At 46.4% G+C, this 14,491-nt stretch overlaps 1 protein-coding gene and 1 long non-coding RNA gene across 4 annotated transcripts in view; both read right to left on the bottom strand.

The window, feature by feature from the left end:
* The window catches only part of MET (MET proto-oncogene, receptor tyrosine kinase), a 96,530-nt gene extending 93,020 nt beyond the window's left edge, over positions 1-3,510 (bottom strand). Inside the window, exon 1 of one of the 3 annotated variants that reach the window (XM_083698920.1) lies at positions 3,341-3,510. The gene's annotated coding sequence lies outside the window, so the exon portion shown is untranslated. Of the gene's footprint in view, positions 1-2,298; positions 2,444-3,001; positions 3,317-3,340 lie in introns of those variants that run through there. The other 2 variants (XM_083698917.1, XM_083698919.1) reach the window with 2 other exon arrangements.
* A 5,971-nt stretch (positions 3,511-9,481) lies between these two features.
* The window catches only part of LOC310825669, a 40,996-nt gene continuing 35,986 nt past the window's right edge, over positions 9,482-14,491 (bottom strand). Inside the window, exon 3 of the long non-coding RNA XR_014555420.1 lies at positions 9,482-9,703. This is a non-coding gene — a long non-coding RNA (uncharacterized lncRNA). The remainder of the gene's footprint in view (positions 9,704-14,491) is intronic.

The raw sequence follows: 14,491 nt of genomic DNA, 5'->3' as shown, positions 1-14,491 counted from the left end.
AAAGGAATAAAGCCCTTCTAAGAAAGGGTGGAAGAATTGATGCTTTTCGAAGAATTGATGCTTTTGAATCATGGCGCTGGAGGAGATTCTTGAAAGTCCCATGGACTGCAAGAAGATCAAACCTATCCATTCTGAAGGAAATCAGCCCTGAGTGCTCACTGGAAGGACAGATTGTGAAGCTGAGGCTCCAAGACTTCGGCCACCTCATGAGAAGAGAAGACTCCCTGGAAAAGACCCTGATGTTGGGAAAGATGGAGGGCACAAGGAGAAGGAGACGAAAGAGGATGAGATGGTTGGACAGTGTTCTCAAAGCTACGAACATGAGTTTGACCAAACTACGGGAGGCAGTGGACAGTGGCGTAGCGTGGGGGGTGCAGGGGGGGCCCGGCCGCACTGGGCGCAACATCTGGGGGTTAGGGTTAGGGGGCGCAAATCCACGGGTTAGGGGGCACAAATTACTTGCCTTGCCCCGGGTGCTGACAACCCACGCTACGCCACTGGCAGTAGAAGACAGAAGTGCCTGGCGTGCTCTGGTCCATGGGGTCACGAAGAGTCGGACATGACTAAACGACTAAACAACAACAAGAAAGGGTGATTTATTTGTTTTAAAACCAATCCACTGCTGGCATTATACCTACCACCAGCAATGGGTGGTGCCCCCCACCTGCCTGCTTTCTTACTTACTTGCAACCAGTCCAGGAGTTGGCACCACCCAACAAACTTCCTCCTCCTTAGCCACAGCATTGCCCTTGTAGGAGTCAGCAACAGGGAGGATGGGGACAAGATTAGACCCAAAGATTTTGAAGGGACTACAAGGTCGAACCCCTTGCAATGCAGGAATCTTTTTGCCCAACTTGGGGCTCGAACCCACAACCAAGAGATTAACAGCCTCATGCTCTACCAACTGAGCTATCCCAACTGATTCTGGTTCCACTTGCTATTGGGCTTGCCCTACCAGGCTCAACCAACCACCACCGCTGGCCACATTCACAGCAGGACAGCCCGCCCGGCCCCAGTTACAATTTCAGGGTGAAGTGAGGAACTTCGGTAGTCAGGCGGGCTGTGAACAGATGCACTATCCACCTGCAGTCAGGCTGAAGAAATCGCTCCCTCCGGGCAAGGCTGCCGGAACAGGCGTGCAGGGAAGCGAGCCGCTCCTTCACCTTGCCTCGAGGACTCTCCCTGCGCTTCCTTATCCAGCGCCTCTGCTCTGAGTCAGATTGCGGGTGGCTCAAAAACTTCTTTGTAAGCAAGCCGCGTTGCAAGCTGCCGCCTCCAGGCACTTCGCTTCATTCGCCCCCCCCCCTTTAAGGAACGAGTCACCCCTGAATCATCCAGGATCTCCTTTCAATCACCTCGCAGCGAGGAAAGGTTTTGGCTTACTCTCGGTTCCTTCCAGTGAGCTCAGCAATTCTTCTCTCCCACCCCACCCCCCTCTCTCTAGAAAGCGCAGATTCCCTTGCGCTCCAGCCCAACTAGGAATCAAATCACCGCACCAGACCCGAATAGATCTCAGGCCGTCCTGAGCGAAGCCCAAGATCCAAGCAACAGGGATAGATAGCATTTATCGATTTTAAGAAATAGGTGCCTGCTGGAAGCTCTTTCCCCCTAAATCCCATACGCGAGGGGGACTAAACCATGAATCCCTTGCGAGGAGGCAAATGCAAGTCCCACGGGTGCATACCGGGTCATTCTGGGGAGGAAAACCCCTACCTGGATATCACGTGACGCTTCTGACCCTCTCAAATGCACCCAAGCTGGCTGCCATAGGAGCCACCGCCTAGGGAGCTTTGCCCCCCTCCCCATAAGATATTTGAGGGGGGCAGGGCCCCCAAATCTGATAGGCATTGGCATTTAAGTAGTGTGTGTGCTCCGCACCATGTGATCGATAATGTGGGGCGGGGCTTCCTCTCTCCCCCCCCCCCCGATTTTTAAAAATTCAAGTTGGCATTCCTGCTGGCTGCGCTTCCTCGGCAAAGAGGCAAAGCACCTTGCACATGCTTGAAAGCCTTCTCATCTCTTTCACTGCACATGCTCTCGGAATGAGCTCTGGCACGGCGCGCAGGTCTGGGGGGCTGAGCCCTGCCAAGTCCAGGCTGATCTCCAAGAGCAGCGGCAGCCAAAAAAACATTCCAGCTACTCATTTCCTCGACGATTATTATCAAGCAGCCACTCGCCAGCCACCGCTTACTCCGGATCAGCGATCGCTACGAGGAAGTGCAATCGCCTTAAATCGCGCCGCCGTCACAACTCGAATCCGCAGGAATGCCTCCCAGGCTGATACCCTCTTTTACTTACCTGAGAATCAGCCTCGTGATAAAGTTAAACGGGATTTCCTCCCGAGTAAGAGATCCGTGGGGCTGAGCTGCAAAACGAGGCGCCAAGCAAGCCTCCCCTCTGAAATGTCACATCCTTTGCGGCGGGAGGAGCGAGGCTGGAAGACTCCTCAATCCGGATCAGGGGTGCCAACTTGAATAAAATATTAAGGGGGGGAGGTGAGCCCCGCCCCACATAATCGATCACATGATCTAGTGCACGCACATCATTGGAATGGCGATGCCTATCAACTTTGGGGGGAGGCGCCCCTCAAATATTTTAGGGGGGGGGGGGGAAGAGACCTCGACCCCTAGGAGTTGGCTCCTAGGATCCAGATTCATGGCGGGGGTGGGGGCAAGGAAAAGCCGTCCGCATCTGCGCCAACCTCTCAGGACTTTCCCAGGCGCCCAGACTGAACCATACCAATAACTCCCTGGTCCGAAATCAACCCCCGATTGGAGCGAGACAGGATCGGACCAGCCGCCCAAAGCGCGCTCAAAACACAAAGCTCACGACGGAGCGGGACCTGCTCCTGAAGAAAACGCGTCCGGGGTCGGGCTGTGCCACGCTCCGAAGCAAGTGTCCCCGCTCCGATGCAGCCGACGCTCTCCCCCCCTTCCCCTTCCCCTTCCCCTTCCCCTTCCCCGCTGCAACCTGCGAGGCTCTCCTGTAGTTTTGGCCGTACCTTGCTCGCTGAAGGCGGGGAGGGCGCAGCTGTTCCGCCGCCGGCGAGTTGCCTCACATCTGGATGCCGCCACCGACGGTCCCACCGAGCGCACCAGGAGCCGCCACGGGTCCCTTTTCCTTTCTTTTCCCTGAGCCACCTGGAGGGAAATGAGAGGGCGGCGACGCCGCCGGCGCTGCCTCAAAGTCAACCTCTGGCGCTCGCGGACGGGGCTCGCCCGAGCCTCCCTCTCTCTCGCTCGCTCGCTCTGGTGGCGGCTCCCAGCGGCAAATCCGCGCCGCCACTGCCTCTCGCGCCCCTCCCTTCCCGCGCGATACTCCTGACCTGCCGCTGACTCACCAGTGGAGCCGGAGCGGGGCGGGCGCTCGCTGCCACAGAAAGGCAAAGCGCGCCTCGCTGGCTCAGGAGCGACTACGCTACAACGTGTGGCGAGTTCTTTCTCTTGGCGCGCGGAGAGGCAGCTCGACGCGCCTCAGGGCCCGTTCCCGCCAATTCCGCCCCGCTCCTTCACCTCAGCCCCCCCAAGGACATCAGCCAGGCCTCAGGTGGTTTCCTCCCCGAGCCTTTCCTTCTCAAGCCAGGAGAGGAAGGAGGGCTTCGGGATGAAACGCGGGGCTTCCAGGGCCCGCCGAGGGGAAGGACGAAAGCAGTTTCCCAGGAGTTCCCGCCAGCGCGCGGAGAAGCGCTTCAATTGTTAACAAGCCTTTCATTGTCTGGGGCGGGGAGGGGGGGCTCGCTGTGTGCATTTCACATAATAAAGCAGTAAGTGACAAAACCCTCGCTGCTCAACAGGGGTGCCAACCTGAATAACATATTTTTTGGGGGGCAAATAACCCCCACCCTGCATAACTGATCACATGACAGGGAGCACCTGCACCATTTGAATGACAATGCCCATTAACTTTGGGGGCTGCCCCCTCAAATGTTTAATGGGGGAGGAACCACGGCCCCTCGGAGTTGGCTCCTATGCTCCTCAGTTCAGAAGTAGTAAACCTTGGGGTTTAGAGTAGCCAGGTGAAAGGAAGAAGTCAGAGTTCCTTCTCTTGGAATAGTTGTGCAGAAGGCAAACTGCATCTACTGAAACTCTTTTCTACTCAAAGTGAAGGGGCCTTGTCTTTTTTCTTTTCAATGGAGCACACAACTTTGGCTGCATGTGCACATCTGGAGAAGCAGTAGCTACCTGGAGATCACTGGTTGCCATTAGTTCCTGTGCCTTAAAAATGCTACAGGCAGCTGTGGATGGAGTGTGGAAGGACCTGTGGACCCAAAATTGGCCTCCACAGTCACTTACAGACTCACTGTTAAAACCGTGTTTATGGAAGACAATCTTACTCGGCTACAAGTGATCGCCAAAGAAGAAGAAGGTGGGGGAAGTTGCACAGCACCAAAGCCAATCTCCTTCCTGTTAAGTTGTGGGTGAACATACCAGACAACACAGCAATTCTTCAAACAGCTCTTGTGTATTCACAGAACAGAACAGAACTGCACTGAAGGGTTCAGCCAGCCTTCTTATATAGAGCTCCACTAGAACGCAACAGTAACCACTTTCTGTAACTATCCATTCACTGAACGTCACTTTCAATCCCTTATTTGCATATGTGGACCTGAGTGAAAACTATCTACAGTATCCCCCTGCTGGCCCAGGGTGAGAACTTCAGTACATAACACTCTCCTCTACTCTCTTTGCATGTAAAACTCCGGCTCCTCCCTTTTCCACCCAGTGGCAGACTTTGGGCTTTAAAATTTCAGTGGTGCTCTGTGCAATGACAATTTCTGGCATCCCCAAGCCTCTCACCCTCCGTTGTTCGTCATTGTTGCAGTTCCCCCTGAAGCACCCTTGTGGCTCGGCGCCCAGGTCAGGCTGCCCTCTCCTAAATCTACCTCTGCTCCACTTGGTCTAACCTCCCCACCAGAAACAGAACCATTGTCACAGCTACTTTTCTTCCAATATTTATTGAGCTTAAGAGCAACAGGTTGGGAAGCAGCCAGTTAAGGAACAATGTGTACCTTGGTAGCACAGTGTGTGTATACCAATAATTTCTGAGGTTGACTCTTCCACTTTAGAACTGCTTGCCCCTTGGGATGTCCTGATGCATTAAACTATTTTTTGTCATTGGATTCGCTGCCTGTCCCTGCTAAAGTTCTATTCTGTCGTCCCATTCTTTCAGCCTCAATTCTCAGGAGGGGAACAGTAGAGTGAATAACTACACCGGCAGAAAAATGTGAAGGAAACCATGCAATAGCTCAGTAGGTAGAGCATGAGACTTTTAATCTCAGGGCCGTGTGTTTGAGCCCCACATTGGGCAAAAAGATTCTTGCCTTGTGGGGGGTTGGACTAGATGACTCAATTCTATGATTCTATGATCTAGGCTAGAATGAGGGGGTGCTATTTTCCTCTTCTGGTGAGAGATGAGAAAACGGGGAATAAGGCTGGAATAATAGGACTGCTACGTGCAGCTAGTCTTGCATTACCAGCTGTATGTGAATTTGCAATTACCATATTGAGCACTTTCTTCTGAAGAAATGTGCAGAGGATTGTAATGTCAAACTCAGTCCCAAAGCCCCATAAAATATTTGTCCTGCAAAAAAAAAATCATGATATGTTCTCAAAAGTTATTAATGTTCTAGATTAATTTTTAATATAGACCCACTGCTTCTGAACGCATTGTCCCTGAAATCCACATTCCACACATAAAACCTGTTCAAGCAAGCACTGGCAGCTGTACTGCAAACAAGGAAGTCCCACTGAGTTTCAGTTACCACATTGTAACCATCACAGGTCTTTATATTGACATTAATAGGTTTATATTAATTTGGTGTGCTTTAATGTTTGCAACAGTAAACTGCCTGGCTCAAGGTCTTGTGTGGACTGGGGGACCCCCCCATACTTTCTTCCTTCCCAAATATATTTGCTCCCCAAATGCAGTTGTTAATAAATAGCCTGGGAACTAGCTTTCGTACATAAAATTTAACTCCCAAATGTGATGATCAGGGAATCCTCTTGGCAGCTTTCATAGCAGTTTACAAGTGTCTTTAATACAGTGCTTGTGACATGGCAGCCAATATACAGGATTGCACAGAAAAACACACACACATAGACAGTGGCGTAGCGTGGGTTGTCAGCACCCGGGGCAAGGCAAGTAATTTGCGCCCCCTAACCCGTGGATTTTAGTAGGGGCAGAGAGCTGCTAGTTCAAGCGCGCCCCCCCTGATGTTGCGCCCGGTGCGGCCGGCCCCCCCTGCACCCCCCACACTACGCCACTGCACATAGAGAGAGAGCTATGACCAAAAGTGATCTAAAGACTGCAAACACATTTGCATGCAGTGCCGGTGTAGGATCTGTTGCGAAACAGTGGATTTGCTGCCTAGTAGGTGTTGCACACTGCTTTCCTCCAGTTCTGCCTATGCTGTGCTTTGCATAATATTCTTTTGAAAATATTGCAAAATGTTATCCCCAAAGAAGCCAAACCCAAGTAGTGCTGTTCTTGAAACTTCTCACCACTCAGGGAAATGGGGAAGCAAGACAGTAGATAAGGTTAATCTTTTCTGCTATAGAGGTATTAAATATGAGGCAAGCTGCTCTTACTCATTCTTACACTGACACGTAATGCAGTTAGTCATTTGCTATTGCTACAGATTCCTATGGATAAAGATGGTGGGGGATCTGGGGAGGGGGGGCAGGACAGGTTAGAATAGGTGTGGATGGGTGAGGGGAATTTCTGCTGGATTGATATCAGCACCGCTTGAGAAGCGATGCTGCCATCCCCTCTTTCTGGCCATCTTTACATTTCTTTTTGTGGAAGTGAAGCCTTCCATATCAGCTTAAATTTAAAAGCCATCCCATGCAATATTGTACCAACTCCTCTAATTTCTTGGCAAGGATGCAATTATCAAATGGCTGTCATTGCAAATCTCAAGGGTTTCGTCTCCCCCCCCACCCGTGCACTTGAGCCAGTATCTTGAGACGAAACGTAGCTCAACAGAGTGTCGCAAGCAGAGCAGCCCACGTGTTTTAATATCTAAGTACTCCGTTTCTCTTGGGAGTCGTATACCCACAAATAGATGGCTATTTGATGATGTTTATGGGGTGATTTAAGTCTGGGTCTCTTGGGAGAGATGTTCACCTTTGACAGTCTCGGCAGAAAGTACACAGATTGAATTTTCTCAGATATCTATTGTATTATCTCAGTAGGATGGTATGGAGGAGGAAGCCAGAGGTTACCCATGCATGTTTAAGTGAAAGATTAGGGCTTTATGTTCTATGAGATCTTTTATCTTGAGCACTGTGATTTTTTAGTAACAATGTTCTCTGTGTCTATTTTAAAACCTGCCCTGGGGTCTTCTGGCAAAGTACAGGTAAAATAGGAAGTAGCAGCTGCAGCAGCAAAGAAGCAGAAGGACATTGGCAACAAAGAAACCTCCAAGGTCTCATTAATGCTACAATTCACTTTTTTTTTGCAACAAAGGATTATTCTTATTTTATATGGGTGCAAGGGGTGGAGTCCAGGTAACCTGCACAGTGTGTATTAGGAACATTGGATACAAATATTACCATAACATGTTTTTCCCTCCTATGTTTGTTTTGTGTATTAACAACAGCAGGAGCCATCTAAGAAAAATGTGATTATGGCAAACATTTCCCTCTCTGAAGACAGAAGAACTACGGTACTCTTAATTAAGTAATTAAAGGTCAACAGTGGAAAAAGTGTAATTGAGCTTCTTGGATTTAAATTACTCCCACAATCAACTAATCTACATGATCCTGCTTTCAGCTAGGAATTGGTCTGAAAAATGGTTTGTGTTAATTGTCACTCCAGGAAAGAAGCATCAATACACATACATAAACTCTGTTTATTATGAACTAGTAATCCCACTTCTTCTTTTTCCTATTGCCTCTGCTCACTGAGGCAACCTTGGGCTTCTTCCAACCTAAAAGGTTGGGTGTGCCTTTAAAGGGGCAGTTACAGACAGGTAGCCGTGTTGGTCTGCCATAGTAAAAAATAAATAAATAAAAAAATCCTTCCAGTAGCACCTTAAAGACCAACTAAGAGTTCTTGGTAAGAGCTTTCGTGTGCATGCACACTTCTTCAGATACACTGAAACAGAAGTCACCAGACCCCTTAAAGGGGCAGACATTCAGCTAAGCTCTATTATCCAGACATACTGGGTTTACAATAATGATGGAAGAATAAGACTTCATGGTGTCAGTGCATGTCTTAGCCTCAAGAAAATTCCCCGTATGGGCTTCTCTGACTGGTAGCAGCAGACAAGGTTCAGATTTCCTCCTGATAATTTTTTTTTAAAAAACTAGCTGAAATTATTGTACAGCCCCCAAGTAAATTGAAATTTATGTGCTATCTCAAATTAACTCTCCCTTTGGTCTGAAAACACCCCAACAGATTTATTGTGATGCAGGGCTTTCTTTTCAGCTGGAATTCACTCTAAGGTGAGCACCATTTCCATTATAAGAGAACAAGGGAGGTGTTCATGGTGAGTTCCGGCACCTCTTTTTTGGGAAAAATAGCACGGAGTGAAAAACAGTGTGGCACAGACACTCCTTTTACCACACGTGAGAAAACACTCACTCCACAGTGTAAACCTCAAATCCACCTGTTTCCACTTCCCAGCATTCCAAGTCAACACAACAGTGTTCCTTAATTCTATGGAATCCCTGGGTTGCACAATAACCTTTGAAAGTACCTGCACTGGGGTTTATTACAAGTAAGGGAGAAGTGGAAAGGCTTGTGCAGGCAGGCACAGAACAGATATTCTATGCCATTTGTGGATCAGTGAATGAATGTTATTGAAGTGTTTATGAGTGTAGCTGTAGCACTTCAGATTTTATTAAGACCCCATCCCCTCCCCACCAAAACCATCTCAAATTTCTAGTTCTAGGAAGAAAATGTCAACATATATAGGAACTATGCAAGGATTAGTACTAGGAAAGTGAGAGATAAAATTGCAATTAAATATGACAAAAGTGTTGGCATAGGAGCATTATTAATGTCGCCAACTTTTCATCCTGCCCAAGGAGTATTTGTAAACAACTCTAGATGGAAATGAAATGACAGAGTGAAGTAAACATACTTTGGTTTGTTGGTCATCAGGGTTTGTTGGCCAGGTTTTATTCTGTTTTATTTTTGATCATGTACCTTGCAAGGGTTCGTTCATGATTTAAGAAAGGGGATGGTTGATGCTATTTGTCTGCATTGATGACATTGCGATTTTCAACTCCTCTTTCAAATTCTCAGCTCCTCCTGCAATTATGACATTGCAATTTTCAGCTGCTCCTTGGAAATCCCATCTCAAGCTACATTCCAACAAATCCTGAAAGCCAGGCTAACAAACAAAACACAAACACTGCAAAATTGGCATATGAAATATTGTTTATCTGGACCACAGAATGAGGCAAGTGAAATTAAGCTAGAAAAAAATCAGAGATGGATTTGACTGTAAATTGGTTGATGTCCAAAACAAACAAACGAGCTTTTAAGGGTTGTGGTAGCTATAACATCTATTTTGTAAAAAAAAAGAAAAAAAAATACCACTCAGTGCTATAACAGCTTCACTCGCTGACTGACGTATGCCAAAAGGCACCTGACAGTCTCAAATGGGCTTCCAGTTCTTAGTCCATCTCTCTTAAATACGCTTCTGTTCTGACCGTCATTGCAAGATTGGGTTGACGATGTCTTCAGTGCAAGTCTGGGTGGGAAGGAAACAGATGGAGAAGATGCATCCTATTATGTTCCTTAATAATAATAAAAAACTATTATTTGAGAAAAGAAAAATCCTCAGCAACAGTATGTGAGAGTGTTTGCTTCCCTTCCAAATATTTTTATTGAAAGTTTTCAACATAAGATACAATAAAAACCAATCTAATCTAAAAAAGAAAGAGATAAAGAGGAGCGAAAATAAGAGAGAATAAAAAGCAAGAAATAAAAAGGTGAGTGAGAGAAAAAGAAATAGAAAAATAGATATAAAAACTCTCTATCTGAGTTATATCATGTCCTTTATCCACATACATAAAAGTAGACCTTTCCAGCTCTCACCTGGGAACTTCTGTTTCTTCCCCCAGCCTCCCACCTTGAGAGATCCTTTCTACCCTGTCTCCGCACAGAGCCCTTCATCACCCTCCTGTCACCTTTCTGTGTATGTCCCCATAAGTCCAGAGTGTTTGCTTAGGTTCTTGCCATAATGGAACAAGTAAGAAAGTTTGGCCTTACACCCTTTATATAGCAGGAGGAGCATTCAGATATGTGACCCTCACCACCTGAAATCTGAAATGGCGCAGTCCAGCACCTGTTGCGTCATGAGTCACTGTGGTTCCTATAGGCGACAATCCAATACGCATTTGCTAGAGAGTAAGTCTTACTGAACTCAGCAGGACTTGCTTCTCAAAAAGGATTCGTAGGATTGCAGTGCACACAAGTAAGAGGATATCGTTGCACACCACCACAATCTCCAAAAATGGTGCAGGATTCTGGGGTTCAGCCACTTTGCCCAGGGTTTGTGTTTCCTTTGGAATGAGGTGCAGCAGAGACTGTGGTGTCTCTATGATATATGGTTTATTTACACGTATACGCAACCTGAGCCTATGGTGGAGAGGTTCACAACATTAACACCCCCTTTTCTTCCCCCTTAGCTGCAGCCTTGGATTCATACAGAAATCTGTATCACTCTGTATCTCTCGGGCTTCCCAGTCTGCAGTTTTTAATCTAGCTTCTAGCTCACATCACTCAACTTTCAACCCTGTTCTTTTGCCTTTCTAACCACCAGCCAGTTGAAGGAAGGGGTTCTACCCATTTGCTGTCTCATACTGATCACTTCCTTTGTTCCCATAGCGGTCCATTACCTAGGCTAGCACCTCACCAGAAAACTAGCCTGGCTTATATTGTAACATATGCTGGATCCAGGAGTTAGATGGGTTTCGGCAAACTGCCTACTGCCCCCCCCCAGTTCATAACAATATATATCATTGCATGCATGCCAGGCTCTGAGTAGCAAGAGACTTCAGGGGTACCAGCTCTTACTTAGGGTTCTGTTTCCTTAGAATGAAGGTCACTGGAGACTATGGTGTTCTTAAGATATGTTTTTATTTACTCATGCATACAACCTGAGTACAGTGGTACCTCTAGTTGTGGACTTAATATGTTTCAGGGTGCTGTTTGCACCCCGAAAAGTCTGTAACTAGAGTGCCTCTTCTGTGCATGTGCAGGGCGTGATTGCTTCTGCGCATGTGCAAAGTGTGCAGATTGCTTCTGCGCATGTGCAGGCGGCGAACCTAGAAGTAAACACTTCCGGGATTTGGATTTGATATCCTGCTTTATCACTACCTGAAGGAGTCTCAAAGTGGCTAACATTCTCCTTTCCATTCCTCCCCCACAACAAACACTCTGTGAGGTGAGTGGGGCTGAGAGATTTCAGAGAAGTGTGACTAGCCCAAGGTCACCCAGCAGCTGCATGTGGAGGAGCGGGGAAGCAAACCCGGTTCACCAGATTACGAGTCCACCACTCTTAACGCTGAAAGTCCGTAACAAGAGCGGAACGTAACACAATGTATGACTGTATAAGATGGAATGATTCACAGCATTAACACTTCAGCAGATGTTGCATCCTCATTAGGTCTCCAGGAAGGCTGCTCAAGGCCATAGCTTTGGATTCAGCATGGAGCAAGACAAGCCTCTGTGACCCTTTCCCAGCTCCCAGCTTCAGCCCAGACTAAAATAAAAGCTAGCTCCATGGCATATTGACCCCTAGGATGACATACCATACAGCCAAGTGGCTTACCCCTTCCCATCAGGTGTCTCTACTTGACAACACACATGCTTTTACCAGCTCTTTAGACATATAAATAGGGTGCTTACAGGCCATTAACTTAACAAAGAAACTAGTCTCATCTCTTCAACAGTCTCTTCTACTACCAACTACAATCTTACAGATATAAAATAACAGGTTTGGTTGGGACCCATGATCCAACTCAACCACTAAACCTGTAACAGTATTATTGGAATGATTTGTGTTGGTAAAGGGGAAGTGAGGTTACAAGTTACCTCAGATTCTTCAAATTCCATATTGCTATGGAAAATGACATTTATTCTGATCTTGTTAGGTTTTAACTAAAAACTTTACACATGCAGATATTTGAACCAGGAGGCCTTTAAAAAGGGAATATAAAGCAAAACCAACTCTGCTGGATATCATTAGTGCTTTTGCAATATGTTTATCTTTTTGAGTTTCCTACCATCCCAGAGACATCTAACCTACTTGGAAGATAAGTAACTAATATGATCATATGAATCACTTAGGTCAGCATTTATATTCTGCATATTTGCTTAGTTTGGAATGTCTGTTAATAAATATTCACATTCTGTTAGTGCTTCCAAGAAGAAGCACTATTTAGGAGAGTTGTTTTTTAAAGGATAAATACAAATGAGACAGTGTTAAAGCAAATTGCAGTCTCTTTAACTGTACTTGTCCTGATATACTTGGATTTGCAATATTAAAAGTCTCTGTCCTCACCAGCTTGTAGTTAATTAATTATCTTTTAATTTGCTCTATTTTAAAAGCATAAATACTTTACCGTCATTTCTGAATGTACAGGACAGAAGTACATATATCAACCATTAACAACTGTGACCTGCATTTTTCATTTATACATTCAAGTAAATTTAGGCTGCTTTGCAAACATAGCCAATATTTCAAGGAAGTAGGAAAAAAACATTTAAAACCAATGGGTAAACAAAACCTGACAACAGTGAGATGCAGTTCTATCACCACAAAAATAGACATAAAATGCTGCTTCTATAGGGGCCTATGTATTTTAATTCATTTCTAAGTTTGTCTAATAATCTGCTCACCCTCTCCATTAAACTGAATGGGAAGTGAAAACAGAGATGGAGAGGGGTTGTTTTTTTTGTACAGCACTGTGCTGCTATATAAATATTTTAAAAGTCCATAATAAAATTCCATGTGCACACTGAAGCCCCAAGAAGGAATCTGTAGCTAAGGGCAACTAGCTGTAAGGAATGCCTATGGCCAGATGAATCTGACCACTTTCTGCCAGTGGTTACAAACACCCACATCCCAATCTAGTAACAGACTATCAGAAACTTCTCTGGGTGTATCCTTAGCTGGTGGAAATGGTACATTTTTCCTCTTGACTCAGTAGCTGAGGCTGGACATAAATTGCTCTTTTAAAACTCCCCACTTATCATCCGTTTGGGAGGAGACGGCAGCACTGGATTCCTTCCCTGCTCCTGCTTACCTTTTCTCTGCCAAACAGTCAATCAGCAGGATTTGGGCTTTTTAAAAGCCCTAGGAGGGAGCAGCCCCAGTTACTCTGTGCAGAGTGCTCTGGGCGGGAGCTACGGAGACCTGCAATGTTTTATAATTTAGAGGGGAGAAACATACATCACTTCCAAGTATTGTGTAGTAAACAAAATCTGCCCTTATTCCCTTATGGGGGACACAAGAGTCCTTATAGAGTCCTTTGTAGGTTATCCATCAGTAGAAGAAAATAACAGAGCTCAACCAGAGAATATTGAGAAGCAAAGCAGCTAGTAAGCCTGATCTTTATTGAACTGTTGCAACAGGGTACTCCCCTCACATGCAGGAGAAAGGAGGAGGACCCAGAACAAGGGTGTGCCTGCCCTTATATAGATATTTTTAATTGCCTTCCCTGGAGCTCAAGACCACCCCTCCATACATCATGCATACATCACAGAAAGGGTGTAACCCAAGACCACCCTCCACAAACATCATACCTACATCACAGAAAAGGCGGTCTACAACAGAGATTTGAAGGTTGTTGTTTTTCCTGTCTGACAGGTTATCTGATAATGCCTTAACTGATTGCCTTTTCTGGTAGTCTGGCCATTCCTTTGAGATGGTGATTACCCAATTCCTAAGACAATGGGAAGGTTCCCTCACCACCTCCCTCCTTGCAGAGAAAACATTGGGTCAGTTTAGGAGTCAAAATGGTTCCAGGACGGTCTTCCTGTGCTGCTCCAGACCTATGGACCACATATCTATGTACGCACTTGGTTGGTACATTTATGAACATTTATTATATATATAAGACCTTAAATTTTTTATTTCAATTGGAATGTGACATTAGTGGTTCAGGGGGGAGTAAGGATAGGCTGTGCAGCTTAACTCAGTCCATTTAAGTCTCACTGGTATAGAATCCAGGGCTGGCCCAACCTTGAGGCAAGGTCAGGTGACCTTCTCAGGCAGCAGGATTCATAGGGTCAGCAGGTCCAGCCTCCAAGGAATGCATCGCCAATTGTCACCACAAGCTCCTTAGAGGCTGGATCTGCTACCTCCTCAGCAGCCGCCCACAATGCCACCTCTGTAGCAGCCTCTCAGCGAATAGGTCTCCTCTTACCTCTAGGAAGGAAACAGTGGGGTCTGTCTTGTGGGGTCTGCTGGGAATGGTTCAGCATAGCCCCCTTTCCTCTGCAATGCCTTTTATTCCCAATTCAGCCATTG

The sequence above is a fragment of the Podarcis gaigeae genome (genome assembly GCF_964106915.1).
Source record: "Podarcis gaigeae genome assembly, chromosome: 10".
Taxonomy (NCBI): Eukaryota; Metazoa; Chordata; class Lepidosauria; order Squamata; family Lacertidae; genus Podarcis; species Podarcis gaigeae.
Note: the sequence above shows the minus strand (reverse complement) of the source record. Positions and strands in the feature narration are given on the sequence as shown.